Source organism: Sapajus apella, unplaced genomic scaffold, assembly GCF_009761245.1.
Source record: "Sapajus apella isolate SASKATOON/1434 unplaced genomic scaffold, GSC_monkey_1.0 scaffold176, whole genome shotgun sequence".
Lineage (NCBI taxonomy): Eukaryota > Metazoa > Chordata > Mammalia > Primates > Cebidae > Sapajus > Sapajus apella.
The window spans coordinates 1362071-1378046 of NW_022437116.1; positions in this window are offsets into that span (position 1 = coordinate 1362071).

Here is a 15976-nt window from a genome sequence, read left to right on the forward strand (position 1 = left end):
ACTATCTCAGCACCAAATTACTGTATTAGCCTGCTCTCACACTGCTATAGAGAAATACTTGAGACTGTGTAATTTATAAAGAAAAGAGGTTTAATTAACTCATAGTTCCACATGACTGAAAAGGCCTCAGGAAACTTACAATCATAGCAGAAGTCACCTTTTCACAGGGTGACAGGAGAGAGAATGAGTACAAGCAGGGGAAATGCCAGATGCTTATAATCATATCTTAAGAGAGCGATTCATTATCACGAGAACAACATGGGGCAAACTGCCTCCATGATCCAAGCACTTCCACCAGGCTCTTCCCATGACACATAGGGATAATGGGAACTACAATTCAAAATGAGATTTGGGTGGGGACAGAGCCAAATTCTATCAATATTTGAGTTCTATTTCTAAGTTTTTGAGAAATTATCACTTTGTTTTTCATGATGATTCTATGAATTTACATTGCCACCAACAGTGTACAGAGTTTGTTTTTCTCCACATCCTGGCCAATACACTATCTTTTGTCATTTTGATAATAGTCGCTATAAGAGGTGCGTCTTTGACTCACATTACCCTGAGGATTAGTAATGAAATTTTTTCAAATGGCTACTGGTAATTTGTAAAGTTTATATATGTATTTTTTTTAGAAAAGTCTATTCATATCATTTGCTAATTTTTTAAAAAAATTTGATTGTTTTCTTCCTATCGAGTTGTCTGAGTTTCTTTTTTTAAATTTTATTATTATTTTGCTTTGTGTTCTGGGATACATATGCAGAATGTGCAGTTTTGTTACATAGGTATACATGTGCCATGGTGGCTTGCTGCACCCATCAACCTGTCATCTACATTAGGTATTTCTCCTACTGCTATAACTCCTTTAGCCCCCCCACCCCAACAAGTCCCCCTGTGTGATGTTCCCCTTCCTGGGTCCCTGTGTTCTCATTGTTCAAATACCACCTATGAGTGAGAATATGCGGTGTTTGGTTTTCTGTTCTTGTGTTAGTTTGCTGAGAATGATGGTTTCCAGCTTTATCCATGTCCCTGCAAAGGACATGAACTCATCCTTTTATATGGCTGCATAGTATTCTATAGTGTATATGTGCCACACTTTCTCCAGCCTATCATTGCTGGGCATTTGTATTAGTTCCAAGTCTATGCTATTTTAAATAGTGCTGCAGTAAACATATTTAATATTTTGGATATTAACTCCTGATCAGATATATGGTCTGTAATTTTTATCCCATTTTGTAGATTGTCTCTTCACTCTGATGATTGTTTCCTTTGCTGTGCAGAAACATTTTAGTTAGTTGAAGTTCTATTTGTTTGTTTTTGCTTTAATACTGTACTTTTAGTATTATTTTCAAAAAATTGATTGCCCAGTCCAGTGTCAAGAAGCTTTTTTCTATATTTGTTCTCATAGTTTTACAGTTTTAAGTCTCAAGTTTCTAATAGCTTTAAGTTGATTTTTGTTCTTGTGGGAGATAAGGGTCTTTTTTTCTCCATGCGGATATTTAGTTTTCCTGACGCAATTTATTGAAAATATTTTCTTTCCTTATTATGTGTTTTGGTACCTTTATTAAAGATCAAGTGACCATAAATGTGCAGATTTATTTCTGGACTCTATTCTGCTTCATTCATCTTAATGTCTGCTAGGGCAGACTTACCTTAAGCCTGGATTTGGATTCTGGGTCCATAGGGGCCAGCCTGGTACTGGAGTGGGCTTAGATCCTGAGTTCAGGGGGGATGATTTAGTGCCAGGGTCCATAGAGTGGGCCTGAAACTTGGGTCTGCTGGTGTGGAACTGGAAGCTAGGTTTTCTGGAGAAGGCCTAGACCCAAGGTCTACTGGAGCTCAAAATCACAGGGACAGGCCTTGATGTGGGGCCATGAGATTCAGCCTGGTACTAAGGCCGGCTTGGAGCCAGGATTGACTGGGGCAGACCTTTGCTGAGGTTCATGATGAAGCCTGGTGTTCATTTCACTCTCCTTTCTCTTTATTGAGATATAATTTATATGCCATAAATTCACCATTCTAAAGGGTACAACTCAGTCATTTTTAGTATTTACACAAAGTTGTGAAGCGATAAATACTATCTGGTTTTAGAACATTATCATCACTCTGAATAGAAACACTATATTCATAGCAACTACTCTTCATTAGCAGCTCTCCCCATTTTTTCTTCTCTTTATCTCTGGAAAAAAAAACACTAATCTACTTTCTCTGTATATAAATTGATCTATCCCGAACATTTCAGATAGTCCTTTGTGTTTGGATTTTTAAACTTTTATTATTTAGATAATGCCTTTAAGGTTTATCCTGTTATAGTGCTGAAGAATGAAAGTGATGAAGAGAATAATAATTAAACTATTATTGACACTGTTATTTTGAGACCAAATCTATTTTACAGTTCTAGTAGTGTCCTTTGTGGGTATGTTTATTGGGAGCTAGGATTCTTAAAGTCTAGTTTTTAGCCCAGTTAACTTTCCCTTCATACCAGTTAAAGACTTTATGCTCAATCTTTATAATGTATTAATCGTGGATTATATTTGCCTCATGGAAGGAAGTAAAAGAAATAAAATGGGAAAAACACTATCATTTATTGGGGACATATTATTTCCAAGGACTTGCACATACATGATTGTATTTAATGCCATAAAAAACATGAGATAGGTAGTAAGTGTATTTTTACTGTTATAAAACTATGCCCATTTTGCACGATAAGTAAATGGGGGTTTTAAATTCAAGTTTCCCAGAATACATGCTACATTCATTATTGCACACTTTAATCAGAATTTTTTAAAAGGAACAATGATATCACTGATAATAAGATTAAAATATTACAAACAGTAGCATAAATATAACATGAATAATCAATATTATTAATAATATAAAATTAATTACTACATTTCTCAATAGTTTTTACTATCCAATTACATATGTCAGTTATAAAATATTTATGCCTAATTCATTTAAATAATTATAATATTAAATTTACCTAAGGCAAAATATTAATAAATGAATCCTCTTATTCTTTGTATTCTTGTAAAGCGTTTACTGCAAACACTCACATTTCCCAATGTGACCTAGAAACTTAGATAAGACTCCTCGATAAAGCCCTTGCTTACCCAGGGCATGGCCATATGTATCATTCATCCAAATTCTCAATTTTGCCACATACATGATTAGCTGAACTGTTTGTCTCCACTGATTAATGGGAACGATAATTTTTTAACTTGTCTTGATCAAAATGTAAGCTTCTCTTTCCCTACAAGTTTCTTAAGTTTGATGCATCCTTAGCCTGAGCTAACATTAAAATGTGAAATAACTGCATGTAATAGCATTTTTCAGAGGAACAGAATAAATAGGATGTTTGTATATATAGGAAAAAAAGATTTGTTTTAAAGAATTGACTCAGGCAATTATGGAAGTGTGAAAGTCCAAAATCTTCAGAGTTGGCCAGCAGACTGGAGATCTAGAGAAGAGCCTATGTTACAGTTTAAGTCCAAAGGCACTCAGGCTGAAGACCAAGGAGACTCAATGGTGAATTTCAAGTCCAAAAGCCATTTGCTGGCAGGACTAGATAATTCTTGGGTGAGGTCAGTTTTTTATTCTATTCAGCCCTTCAACTGGTAAGATAAACCCAGCCACACTATCAAAGGTAATCTACTCAAAGTCCAATGACTTAAATGTTAATATCATCCTCAAACTTCCTCACAGAAACATCCAGATTAATGTTTGACATAATATTTGGGCACTATGGCCCACTGGATAAAAAGAATCTCAGAGCAATCAGAGCAATATGAGGTATGCAAAATTTATCGCCCAGGGAGACATAAGTATGGGACTTTAGCCATTCCCCAACCCCCCTACACAACTAAGCCAAGGGGCAATTGTTTGAAAGCACTTTGTTTCTGACTAGCTGCCTAATCCATTATCTTCATGTTTCTGAAATTTGTGCAAAAAAAGAACAATGTACAGCTAACCAATAGCATATGTCACTTTAATGTGAATTATTGGTAAAGAAATTAGAAACTGACCCTTCTTTTTTTTCTTTGAAAAAAAAACACACACACTTGTAACTGATGCTAATTGGAGTGTATATTTAGGGAATCTTGAATCTATGCTCCCAGGTGGCCATCCTCAAGCTTTGGCCTCAAATAAATTCTGTACTTAATCATATTTTTGAATTTCATTATTTAAGATTGACATTTTGGTGATACCTATGGGACTCAAAGTTGGGTCCCAGCAATCCCCATCACTTCACTGACAATTAAGCCTTGGTACTGTCATGAATTACTTTCATTGACCTGACCTCATCAATGTCAATAGGGATCACTGTTCAGGCCCCTCACAGGATCTGAATCTTTCTAGCTTGGCAGATAATTCAGACTTTATTTGAGCCATACACATTCCTAACTTGACAAGTTTGGAATTGAAGTCTACTTTAAGGTAGAAATTTTGTTTGTTTTTCTCTAGTGATTGCAGATTTATGATTTTCACTTTTCTCTGATGTTAAGGTTTTGTGTTGAATTACTCATTAGAGTTTGCATAACCTTTTCTCTCATTCAAATCTTGGTCAGGGAGAACAATAGATTCTCTCCCTTAAAAGAGGAAGTGGATGTTTGTGCCTTAAGCAAAATTTGTAATCTTTAAAACTGGTCAAATTCTGAAGCTTGAATCAATTGATGAATCTAAACTTTATTTTGACGGACCAAAATTCCTCATACTAGGCCTTTTTAGCCATTCAAAGGGATAATCTTAAGTTTGGGGAACCTTACTTCTATAACTGGGACTTCTTCCTTAAGAAGAGATACCGGGACAGAGCAAGATGGCAGAATAGAAGCCTACATTCTTCATTCCCACAGGAACACCAAGTTTTAACAACTATCTGCACACAGAAAAGCACTGTCGCAGGAACCAAAATCAGGTGAGCAATCACAGTACCTGGTTTTAACTTCATATTACTGAAAGAGGCTTTGAAGAGGATAGAAGAGACAGTCTTGTATCACTGATCCAAGCACTTCCCTATCCTCCAGCGACAGCCTTGCAGGACAAAGAGAGCATGTGTGTACCTGTGGAAGTGGGAGCTCAGTGATTGGAGGACTTTACATTGAACTCAGGGGCTGCCTTGTAACAGCGAATAGAAAAGCTATGCTGGGCTCAGCCAGTGCCTCCACAGGTAGGGAGCATTTGGACCAGCCCTAGCCAGAGGGGAGCTGTCTATTCTAGTGGTCAGAACCTGAGTTTCTTGGTGAGTCTTGCCACTGCTGGACAAAGTGCTCTGGTGTCCTAGGTAAACTTGAAAGGCAGCTAGGACACAAGGATAGCAATTCACAGGAAACTTGTAATGCTGAGATGGGCTCAGCGTCAGGGTACTAAGATGGTATGTGACCTACAGCGACATGAGACAGGGTGGCTAAGGAGTGCTTGCACCACTCTTCCCACAACCCCAGGCTGCACAACTCACAGCAATGAAAGTAAATGTTTCCTTCTTAATGAGACGAAAGTGAAGCATAAAAAGAACTTTATATTGGATACCAGTGAAGCCACAGTAGAATAGGGCACCAGGCAGAGTTTGAGGTTCCCATTCTAGGCCCTAGCTCACAGACACGTCTAGACACGCCCTTGGCGAAAAGGAAACCCTTGCTTTGAAGGGAAGGACCCAGTCCTGGCAGGATTTATCACCTGCTGACTGAAAAACTCTTGGGCACTGAATAACCAACCAATAGCAATACCCGGGTAGTACACTATGGACCGTGGGCTTCAGAGAAAAACCAACACATTCCCAGCTGTTGTAGATTGATGAAAGACCCCTGTTTGAGAAAGGCAGAGGGAAAACTAAAGGGGACTTTGTTTTGCATCTTAGGTATCAGCTTGGCCACAGTGAGGTAGAGCAAAAAGTAGGCTCTTGGGGGTCCCTGATTCCAGGATGTGGTGCTTGAACAGCATTTGGACCTCTTCCCTGGGCCAAAAGGAAGCCCACCACCCTGAAGGCTATGTTTCACACCTGGTAGCATTTATCACAAACTGACAGAAAAAAACTTGGGCTTTAATTGAACACTGGCAATACGCTAGCAGAACCCTCTGGGGTCCAATGGTGGTGGTGGCCACAGGAAAAGGCCCCTTTGCCTGTGAAAAGGGAAAGAAAGAGCAAGAAGCACTTTGTATTGTGGTTTGAGTCAGCCTAGCTAAAGTAGAATAGAGCATCATGCAAACTACTGCTTTTTATTATAATCCCTGTCTCACAGACAGCATCTCTGAACACACCTGGGGCTTAGAGGAACACATCACTCTGAAGAAAAGGACACAAATGTGGTGGCTTCACCTCCTGCTGATCATAGAGCCAGAAGGCCTTGAGTTAATGTAGGTGGTCCAGAGCAATTAGACAAGAGAAAAAAATGAAGGACAACCAAACTGGTAAAGAGGAAGTCAAACTGTCACTTCCTGATAATGTGACTGCATAACTAGAAAACCCTAAAGACTCTTCCAAAAAGCTCCTAGAACTGATAAATGAATTCAGCAAAATTTCAGGATACAGAGTTAATGTACACAAATCAGTAGCTCTGCTGTACATCAACAGTGATCAATTTGATAATCAAATCAAGACCCAGTCCCTTTTACAATAGCTGCAAAAAAATAAAAAAATAAAATACTTAGGAATATACCTAACCAAGGAGGTGAAAGATCTGTACAAGGAAAATCACAAAACACTGCTGATAGACATTATAGATGATGCAAACAAATGAAAACACATCCCATGTTCATGGATGGGTAGAACCAATATTGTGATAATAACCATACTGCCAAAAGCAATCTATAAATTGCATGCACTTTTCATCAAAATATCAACAGCATCCATCACAGAACTTGAAAAAAATAATTTTATATGGAACCAAAAAAATAGCTTGCATAGCCAAAGCAAGACTAAGCACAAAGAATAAATTTGGAGGCATCACATTACTTGACTTCAAGCTATACTACCATGCTATAGTCAGCAAAACATGGTACTGGTATAAAAATATGCACATGGGTGAAGGTTACAGAGTAGAGAACCCAGAAATAAGCACATATACTTAGGCCAACTTATCTTTGACAAAATGAACAAGAACAAAGTGGGGAAAGGATATCCTATTCAACAAATGGTGATGGGATAATTAGCAAACCACGTAGAAAAATTGAAACTGGATCTTGATTTCTCATATTATACAAAAGTCAACTCAAGATGGATCAAAGACTTAAATCTAAGACCTGAAAGCATAAAAAAAAAAAAAAAGAAAAAAAAAAAAGATGTCAGCATGGATGTGGTGAAATGAGAATACTTTTATACTGCTTGTGAGAATGTAAACTAGTACAACCACTATGGAAAACAGTGTGGAGGTTTCCTAAAGAACTAAATGTAGAACTGCCATTTGATCCAGCAATTCCACTACTGGGTATCTACCCAGAGGAAAAGAAGTCATTATACGAAAAGATATGTGAACATGTATGTTTACAGCAACACAATGCACATTGCAAAAACATGCAGCCAGCTCAAATACCCATCAATCAATCAGTGGATAAAGAATTTTTAATATCATCGAATACGACTCAGCCCTAAAAAGGAATTAAATAATGGCATTTGCAGTAGCCTGGATGGTATTGGAGACCATTATTCTAAGTGAAGTAACTCAGGAATGGAAAACCAGATATTGTATGTTATCATTTGGGAGTTAACTATGAGACTGCAAAGGCATAAGAATAATACAGCAGATTTTGGGGACTTGAGGAAAATGGTGGAAGGGGGATGAGGGATAAAAGACTATTGGGTATAGTGTATAATGCTTAGGTGATGGGTGCACCAAAATCTCAGAATTCGCTACAAAGAACTTATTCATGTGAGCAAACACCACCTATTCCCCTAAACACGTATTGAAATAAAATAAATAAATGAATAAGAAAGTTTATTTTGCCAAGTTTGAGGATGTGCCCATGACACAGCCTCAGGACATCCTGATGACATGTGCTCAATGTGGTTGGGACACAGCTTGGTTTTATACATTTTAGGGAGATATGAAACATCAATCAGTATATGTATAATGTACATTGGTTCAGTCCAGATAGGTGGACAACTTGAAGTGGGAGGAAGACTTCCCCTTCATAGGTAGATAAGAGACAAAGTGTTACATTTTGTTTTTTAGTTTCTAATCAGCCTTTCACTGAATAGACGATTTCCAGGAATAGTCACATGTCTTAGTCTGGCTTAGTGAAACAATAGGGTAAAGAAAGCATTCAGATATGCATTTGTCTCCTTTGAGCAGAGGGATGACTTTGAGTTCTGCCTTTCCTTTGTCCACAAGAAATTTCCTTGTGGGCAAATTGTAAGAAAGGCATGTAGCTTTTTTTTTTTTTTTAAAGCTTTGTAGGTATCTTATTTAGGAATAGAATGGGAGGCAGGTTTGCTAGATACACTTCTCAGCTTCACTTTTCTCTTTGGCTTAGTGACTTTGGGGAGATTTACTTTCCTTTCGCAAGTGGAATCCTTGATTTTTAAAGATCTAGATGTGTTGCCTTCCAGCTGTGCCTGCTTTTCACTCTGGAACATGCGAATATGCTCTTTTCACTATGCGTTAAAAGGCTCCACTCTGAACTCAGTAAACTCATAATGAAACAAGCTAAACTGAAAAGACCAACTATCTACCTAGATAGGTCTCCAAAATGTGGCTTTTGGGAATTTAGCTGGGTGTTTTGAAGCACTTTGTAAAAAAAAAAAAAATTACACCTATAAAGTAAATCTTCATTTGTAAAGGCATCTCCCTAACTGCAACTAAAATGCTAGAAACATTTAAGTTGAGGAACACATTGCACAACAAACGTTACCTTTATTTAAGATACTTATTCTAGAAATCTTGTCTTGACTAGGCCTTTATCTATGTCTTTCTTCGGCTCAGCAAATACTGCTGCTGTATAGATCTAAGTTCTGTGCCTTTTGGATGTAAATTTTCACCTAACATTCATGTATTTGGACATGTGAATTTACAGTCACCTAGCTAACAATTGTTTAGGGCTTGGTATTCTAAAGATAGAAGAGAAATTCTTTGAAAATTGGCCAATGAAATACATCATAAAGCTATAAAATCTTCTTCTGTTTCTATGTGCGTATGTCTACATTGTCAATCAAGAAAAATGACTGAGACAGGTCTCAATCATTTTAGGTTTATTTGTCAATAGGCCTTGCCTTTCTCCAAAGATGATTTTGAGGGTTTCTATATTAAAATGAGAAAGGTTGGGATATTGAAAATTACACAGTTTTCATGTGAGAGGGGAGTAGAAAAAATAGTCATTCATGGCTTTGTCTGATTTAGTGAATCTGCATTTTTACACAACATAAGGGAAGACGATAGGGCAGAGGAACCAATCAGATACACATTTATCTCAGGTGGGTGAAGGGGTGACATTGAGTTCTGTCCTATGTTCCTGCACCTGTAAAGATAAGCTATCAATTTACATTGCTGTGGTGAACTTTAGCAGAAATGCTTTACGGTAAAGATCTTGGGGCCCACAGATAATTTCTTTCTCAGCAAAATGTGAGGGAAAAACATAGTTTTTCATCTTTGTAGCCGTCTCATTTGGGAACAAAAATGAGTGGCAGGTTTGCATGACTCACTTCTCAGCTTGACTTTTCCCTTTGACAGAATGAGTTTGGGGTCCCAAGGTTTATTTTCCTTTCACAATATGTTTATATGAATCATGTGATATTATATGTAGCTACCAAATTATATGAGGCTAATTAACTGGCTTGAAGAAAAAGAAACCACATAAATCAAATATTTTATTAGAAAAATATAAACTAACACAAATGCCATTGAGTTCACATGACTTGGGTAATCTTTCATAAATAAGACTTGTTTAATATTGCTGGTTTGATGAAGAGAGTTGTGTATTCTGATAAGCAAAATACCCATTTATTTACCTATAGAGTTCTTTCTCAAGTGGTAATAGGAATCACATACTGTATAAAATGATTATCAAAGAAACTTGAGTGAAGGCTAGCATAATTTAATGAGCAATTCAGATATAGTTGTTAAGAATGAATAAATTAAACAAACAAATGGAATAAATGTTTATAAATAAAGTATCCATTATTTAAAAATCATATTCAGTAACTTAATATTAAAGTCATATTATGTTAAATTAAGAATAGGTAATCATAAACTGTCTGAGTTGCTTATATGGTGTAGAAAAGAGAAACATTTATATCTCTTAATAAAAAAACATTTTTCTAAAAATTTTCAAATGGTTTTTAACTATAAACACTGGTATAAACAGTTCAAAATTACTTATTTCCTAGGTTTTTCCCAAGAAATTAGGGTTAATAATAGATAAAATTATAGTTGATGTGAACCCTCTAAATCTGAGTCTCAGTTAACCTAGAAAGTTTATTTTGCCAAGGTTCAGGATGAGTGCCTGTGACACAGCCTCAGGGTTTCCTGCTGACTTGTGCCCAAAGTGGTAGGGCACAGCTTGGTTTTACACATTTTAGGGAAACATGAGACATTAACCAATTATGTGTAAGATGTACTTTGCCTCAGTCTGGAAGGGTGGGACAACTCAAAGCAAGGAGTGAGCTTCCATGTCATAGGTAGAGGGGATGGTTGCATTCTTTTGAGTTTCTGATTAGCCTCTCCAAATGAGGCAATCAGTTACGCATTTATCTCAGTGAGCAGAGGAGTGACTTTGAATAGAATGGGAGGCAGATTTGCCATAAGCTGTTTCCAGCGTGACTTTTCCCTTTAGCTTAGTGATTTGGGAGCCCCAAGATTTATTTTCCTTTCACATTTATGTATGTAATTAAGACTAGTATATGACATACAATTCAATATAGAGTATATTAAGAAAGTAAGATACATTTTTGGTAAAAGAAGATGAAAGGAGAGAGTAATTTTGTGTTTGACAGGAGAAAGAACTTTTTGTGGTCAAAATGATAAGGGATAAAGGAAAGTAAATTTTTATTCTATGATAGAATGGCAATTTTTTAAAAAAAGTATAAAATCAAATTGGAGGTTAAAGTCAGTTACATAAGGTTTGTGGAAGATTAATGTCATAAACAGAATTTTGTCTGTGATTGAACTGGCTAAAATTAGAAGAAAATTATAAGATTTTTCTAAAAATTGAGCATTAATATCAAAAACACATTAATGTAAGGCCAGAGTCTAGGCCCCAGTGTCAGAACAACAGTTTTCTCAGAGCATTGGTCTCTCCCTTAATAGAAAATGGTAAGAGTTATAAAACATTTATGGAAACCTTATATGGTCAAAGTTGACTAGGATTGAATGAAGTCTGTATTAAGTTTTTATTAAAATTAGCTTTATTATTGGTAATAGAATAATAAAGAAGTAAATTTTGTTTCTTTCTTTTAAACAAGATTTTATGTAGTATTAATGAGAGATAGCATAAGATTTGTTTACCTCTTGAGTAAACTACAAAAGAAGAGGGAAGAGTCATTATTAAGTCTCTTGACTAGGAATGGAGTCTCCTCTCTATCAAAGAGTAAAAGTTTTTGCTGTTTGAAATCTTAATCTTTGAATTATTATATTGGCTAATTAAATGACTATTATTTTACAATGACCTCTTGTGGTAGGACAGGTCTCACTAACAGTGGAACAGGTGGGCCTCCATGACAAATCTTTCAGTACTGACTGAATGGGTAAGTTAAATATTAAAAGCTGTTAGAGCCAGTGTCCTTATACAAAGGCTGGAATGTAACAAAAGCCCACTAGGAGTTTTACCTAGGCCTTTCCTGGGCCTTGAAATTTAATAAGATAATAAAGAAATTCTTATCAGGACGCATTTAAGATTAAACAAGTTTTATTGAAGGTCTGAAGAAATTCCCCAGACTTCCAAAAACAAATTTTATTGGAGGTCTAAAGGAACTCCCCAAACCTCCATGATTTAGCCAGAGACAAGACAAGGGTAGTCACCCCTGGCACCAGGACCCATCTAGATTAAGTAAATTTACTGAGGTGCCAGAGGAAGTTCTTAAGGACTCAAACCTTAGTTATAGATTAGAAGTTAATCACTTATGTCTTTAGATGAGTGCACACTTACACTTAGACATATGGCTCCAAAGGTATACAAACTCTGGACAAATTTGTAATTTTGAGTTGGTCTGGTGACATATTCCTGGCCTTCTCCCTGTACCTGGTTACAGAAATAAAAACTCTCTTCTTTCCCAGTTCATCTGTATCTTGTTATTTGGCAACAAGAATAAGCAGCACAATCTTTGTTTCAGTCTGGAACACTGTGATCCTAATTTACTGTGTGTTTTAAACCTTTTTTATTTTATTATTAAAGTTTTTAAACCTTTAATATTTGACATTATTAAAATTACATTTTCAATTCTAAAATTATCTTTCTGAACCAAACTGACAAAGATAACTAATAGAAGCTCTGGAAATCCAAGAGAGACAGTAAACTTCTTTCATACAGAAATAAATGTCAAATAAAAAATTGTATTTAACTTTTTTAGTGTTATATTTGTATAAATGTGTTATTAATGTGTGTTTCAAAATTGTAAAAAACATCTAAAACTATGATATATCTTGGAATATATTATCAGTCATAATTATGATTATGTTAAACTGTTGTATACCACAAAAATAGTCAATTTTTTTTGTCAATGGCATATTTAACCATGATATGGTTTGGCTGTGTCCCCACACAAATCTCATCCTGAATGATAGCTCCCATAATCTGCCATGTCATGGAAGGGACCCAGTGGAGGTAATTGAATCATGGTGGCAGGTCTTTCCCATGCTGTTCTCATGATAGTGAATAAGTCAAAGGAGATCCGATGGTTTTATAAAGGTCAGTTCCCCTGCACACTCTCTTGCCTTCCACAATGTAAGACATGCCTTTGCTCCTCCTCCACTTCAGCCATGATTGTGAGGCCTCCTCAGCCATGTGGAACAGTGAGTCAATAAAACCTTTTTTCTTTGCAAATTACCCAGTCTTGGGTATTTCTTCATAGCACTATGAAAACAGACTAATATAAATCATGACAACTCTGTTTTTTGTCATTCGGGGACAGTTATTGTTTTACTTTGATTCTTCTCAAAAAGTGATTTATGAACATCTGCGATCTAAAATTGGTTTCTTCTGCAAGGAAATTCATGGAAGAGGATCTTGACATTTACTCTTAAGTACAGATTTCTGAGAACTTTAGACATAATACAATTGGACTAGGTAAAAACTTCCAGAACTCTAGCAAAAACTGATGCATTCATGAAGATTGCTAACACATTTTTTTCCAACTTTTGTTTTAAGTTTAGGGGTATATGTGCAGAATGCCCAGGTTTGTTACAAAGCTTAATATGTGCCATATTGGTTTACTGCACAGATCATTCCATCACCCAGGTAGTAAGTCCAGTACTCATTAGCTATTCTTCCTGATGTTTTCTCTCCCCTCACACTCCTCCTCACAGGTGCCCAGTGTGTATTATTTCTTTCCATGTCCATGTATTCTCATAAATCAGCTCCCACTTATAAATGAGAACATGTGGTTTTTGGTGTTTTTTTTTTTTTCCTGCAGCTAACCCAATATTAAGCAGAAAAATAATAATTTATATGGGACTAAGCTGATAGAGAACTAAAATTATTTTTATGATAATTTGTTTGAAACATTGTTGATTCTTTTTAAATTTTGCTTTTCAGATTAAAGAAAAGTGTTTTTGTTTTGAGACATTTATAGCTTACAGCAATTGGGCATAGTATAATTTTGTAAACAAAACTGAAAGTTATCCTTCTTTCTATGTGACTTCTCCAAAATTTGAAGACTATTCATGAGCATTTTTATTTTATGGTAATGTAGTTTCCTTCATAATTTCAATAAAAGGATACTTTCTTTTCTAACAGGACACATTGGAGATAGTGGTAATTTTACCAAGGTTTTGTCTGGAATAGCATATTTTTAGATATAACCAGTCTCCTTTGAGGAATTAAAGTCACATAGAAAGACTGGCCTGGAACCTAGTTTACACAGTTTCCTTACAAGGGTCCAGACTTTGTAGAAGGTAATGAATATCACTCTCTGACAGGCTCAGGGAACTCAAGATATTTGGGGATAAGAAGAAGAGAGAAATTCACTCGAATTTTACAGGTATTGTAAGTACCACTTTATGGTGACTCTTTGGCTTCACTTCCTAGTCTTAAGATCATTTTAAAAGTCTAATTTGAGGCTTCTAATAAAAAAAATCTAGCAAAGCCAACTTAAGAGAGCCTGCATGACCAGTCACTACTCTTGTGAATGATTATGGAATAATCAGGCCAAGTATAATACTAAAACTTATTTTGCAATTAAATTGGTCCTACTACTATTTATCTTTGATACAAATGGAAACTTTGACAGAGAAAAAATTATGCTTCAGAGGAAAACTACAGCATACCTGTTATTTAGATTCCAGCCCTGACTATTACTTTTGAGTTTTCATTATTTTCCTACAAATTGTACTAAATCCTGAAGTATTTCCTGGCTACAAGACTCTAAAGAAAAACTGGGTGTTATTTTTTTAACTGACTCCTCAATAGAACAGTTGTTTTGTTGTTGTTGTTCTGGCACACAATTTTTTTTATTACAATCATTATATGTATTATAATTCTGCTATGTATCTCCTGTTGCTGACTTCTTTTAAGAAAGCTAAACTAGGCCGGGCGCGGTGGCTCACGCCTGTAATCCCAGCACTTTGGGAGGCCGAGGCAGGTGGATCACGAGGTCAACAGATCGAGACCATCCTGGTGAACATGGTGAAACCCCGTCTCTACTAAAACTACAAAAAATTAGCTGGGCATGGTGGCGCGTGCCTGTAATCCCAGCTATTCAGGAGGCTGAGGCAGGAGAATTGCCTGAACCCAGGAGGCGGAGGTTGCGTTGAGCCGAGATCGCGCCATTGCACTCCAGCCTGGGTAACATGAGTGAAACTCCGTCTCAAAAAAAAAAAAAAAGAAAGCTAAACTAATAATATTCTAAAGACTAGAGATGATTCAACAAGTGACAGCAACTATATAAATCAATATCTTTACTGGTCTTATTTTTGTGAACCTATGAGGCTCTCTCTATTTGGATTTTGGTGCTCTTAGAATTCCTCAGTGAGACATATCTTCTGCCCCCGACCATGTAAGATAGAGCCATCTGGGAATGAGCCTTACTAGCAATGCAGGACTAAGATTTTCAACATAAAAAGCCCCAAAACCATTTGAGTTTATCTATGATGCTTTCTTCAAAAGATATTTATGAAAAGAGGGGCATGAGAAAAGAAAAATAGCTCAGGACAGTGTTAGCTGTTTAAAGTATGCAAAATTTATCAGGCCTAGAGTGAGAGGAGTATGGGACTTCAGTCATGCCCACCTCTGCCTCTCCATGGCCTGGGGTGATTGTTTGCACATATTTTTGTTCCTGCCTCATCCATTATCTTCTTGCTCCTAGAATTTGTGAGATGAACAACAATGTATGGCCAATCAACTCCTTGTGTTATATTTTTGTAAATTCTTTGTAAAGAACTTTGTAGCTGCTTTTTTTTTTTTTCTTTTTTCTGAAAATACCAGTTGTAACTGCAGCTACTCAAGAGAGTATATTCAGGGCAACTTCAGTCTATGCTCCTGGTTGACAAGTCTTCAAGCTTAAATTAAGCTCTATACTTAATAATATTTTCTGAGTCTCATTACTTATGGTTGACACAGCCAAGTTGATACATAAAATCAACCATCACACCTCTCCTTAAGCACCCCTCCTAAAAATTATCTGGCCACAAAGAGATATGTTCCCTGAACAACTACTGAATTTCACTTCTTTCTAGTTTCTTTTCCTCCTCTTTAAATATTCTTTTCTGCCTGACCTTTGAGAAGCTTACAGATTTTATGGTCAGAGCATTTTCCTTTGCTGTAACAATTCTCCTTTTCCTACTGCAAAAGTGTTTTTGAGTAAAGCCTCTCCTTATTTATGTCCAGATTTGTTTAT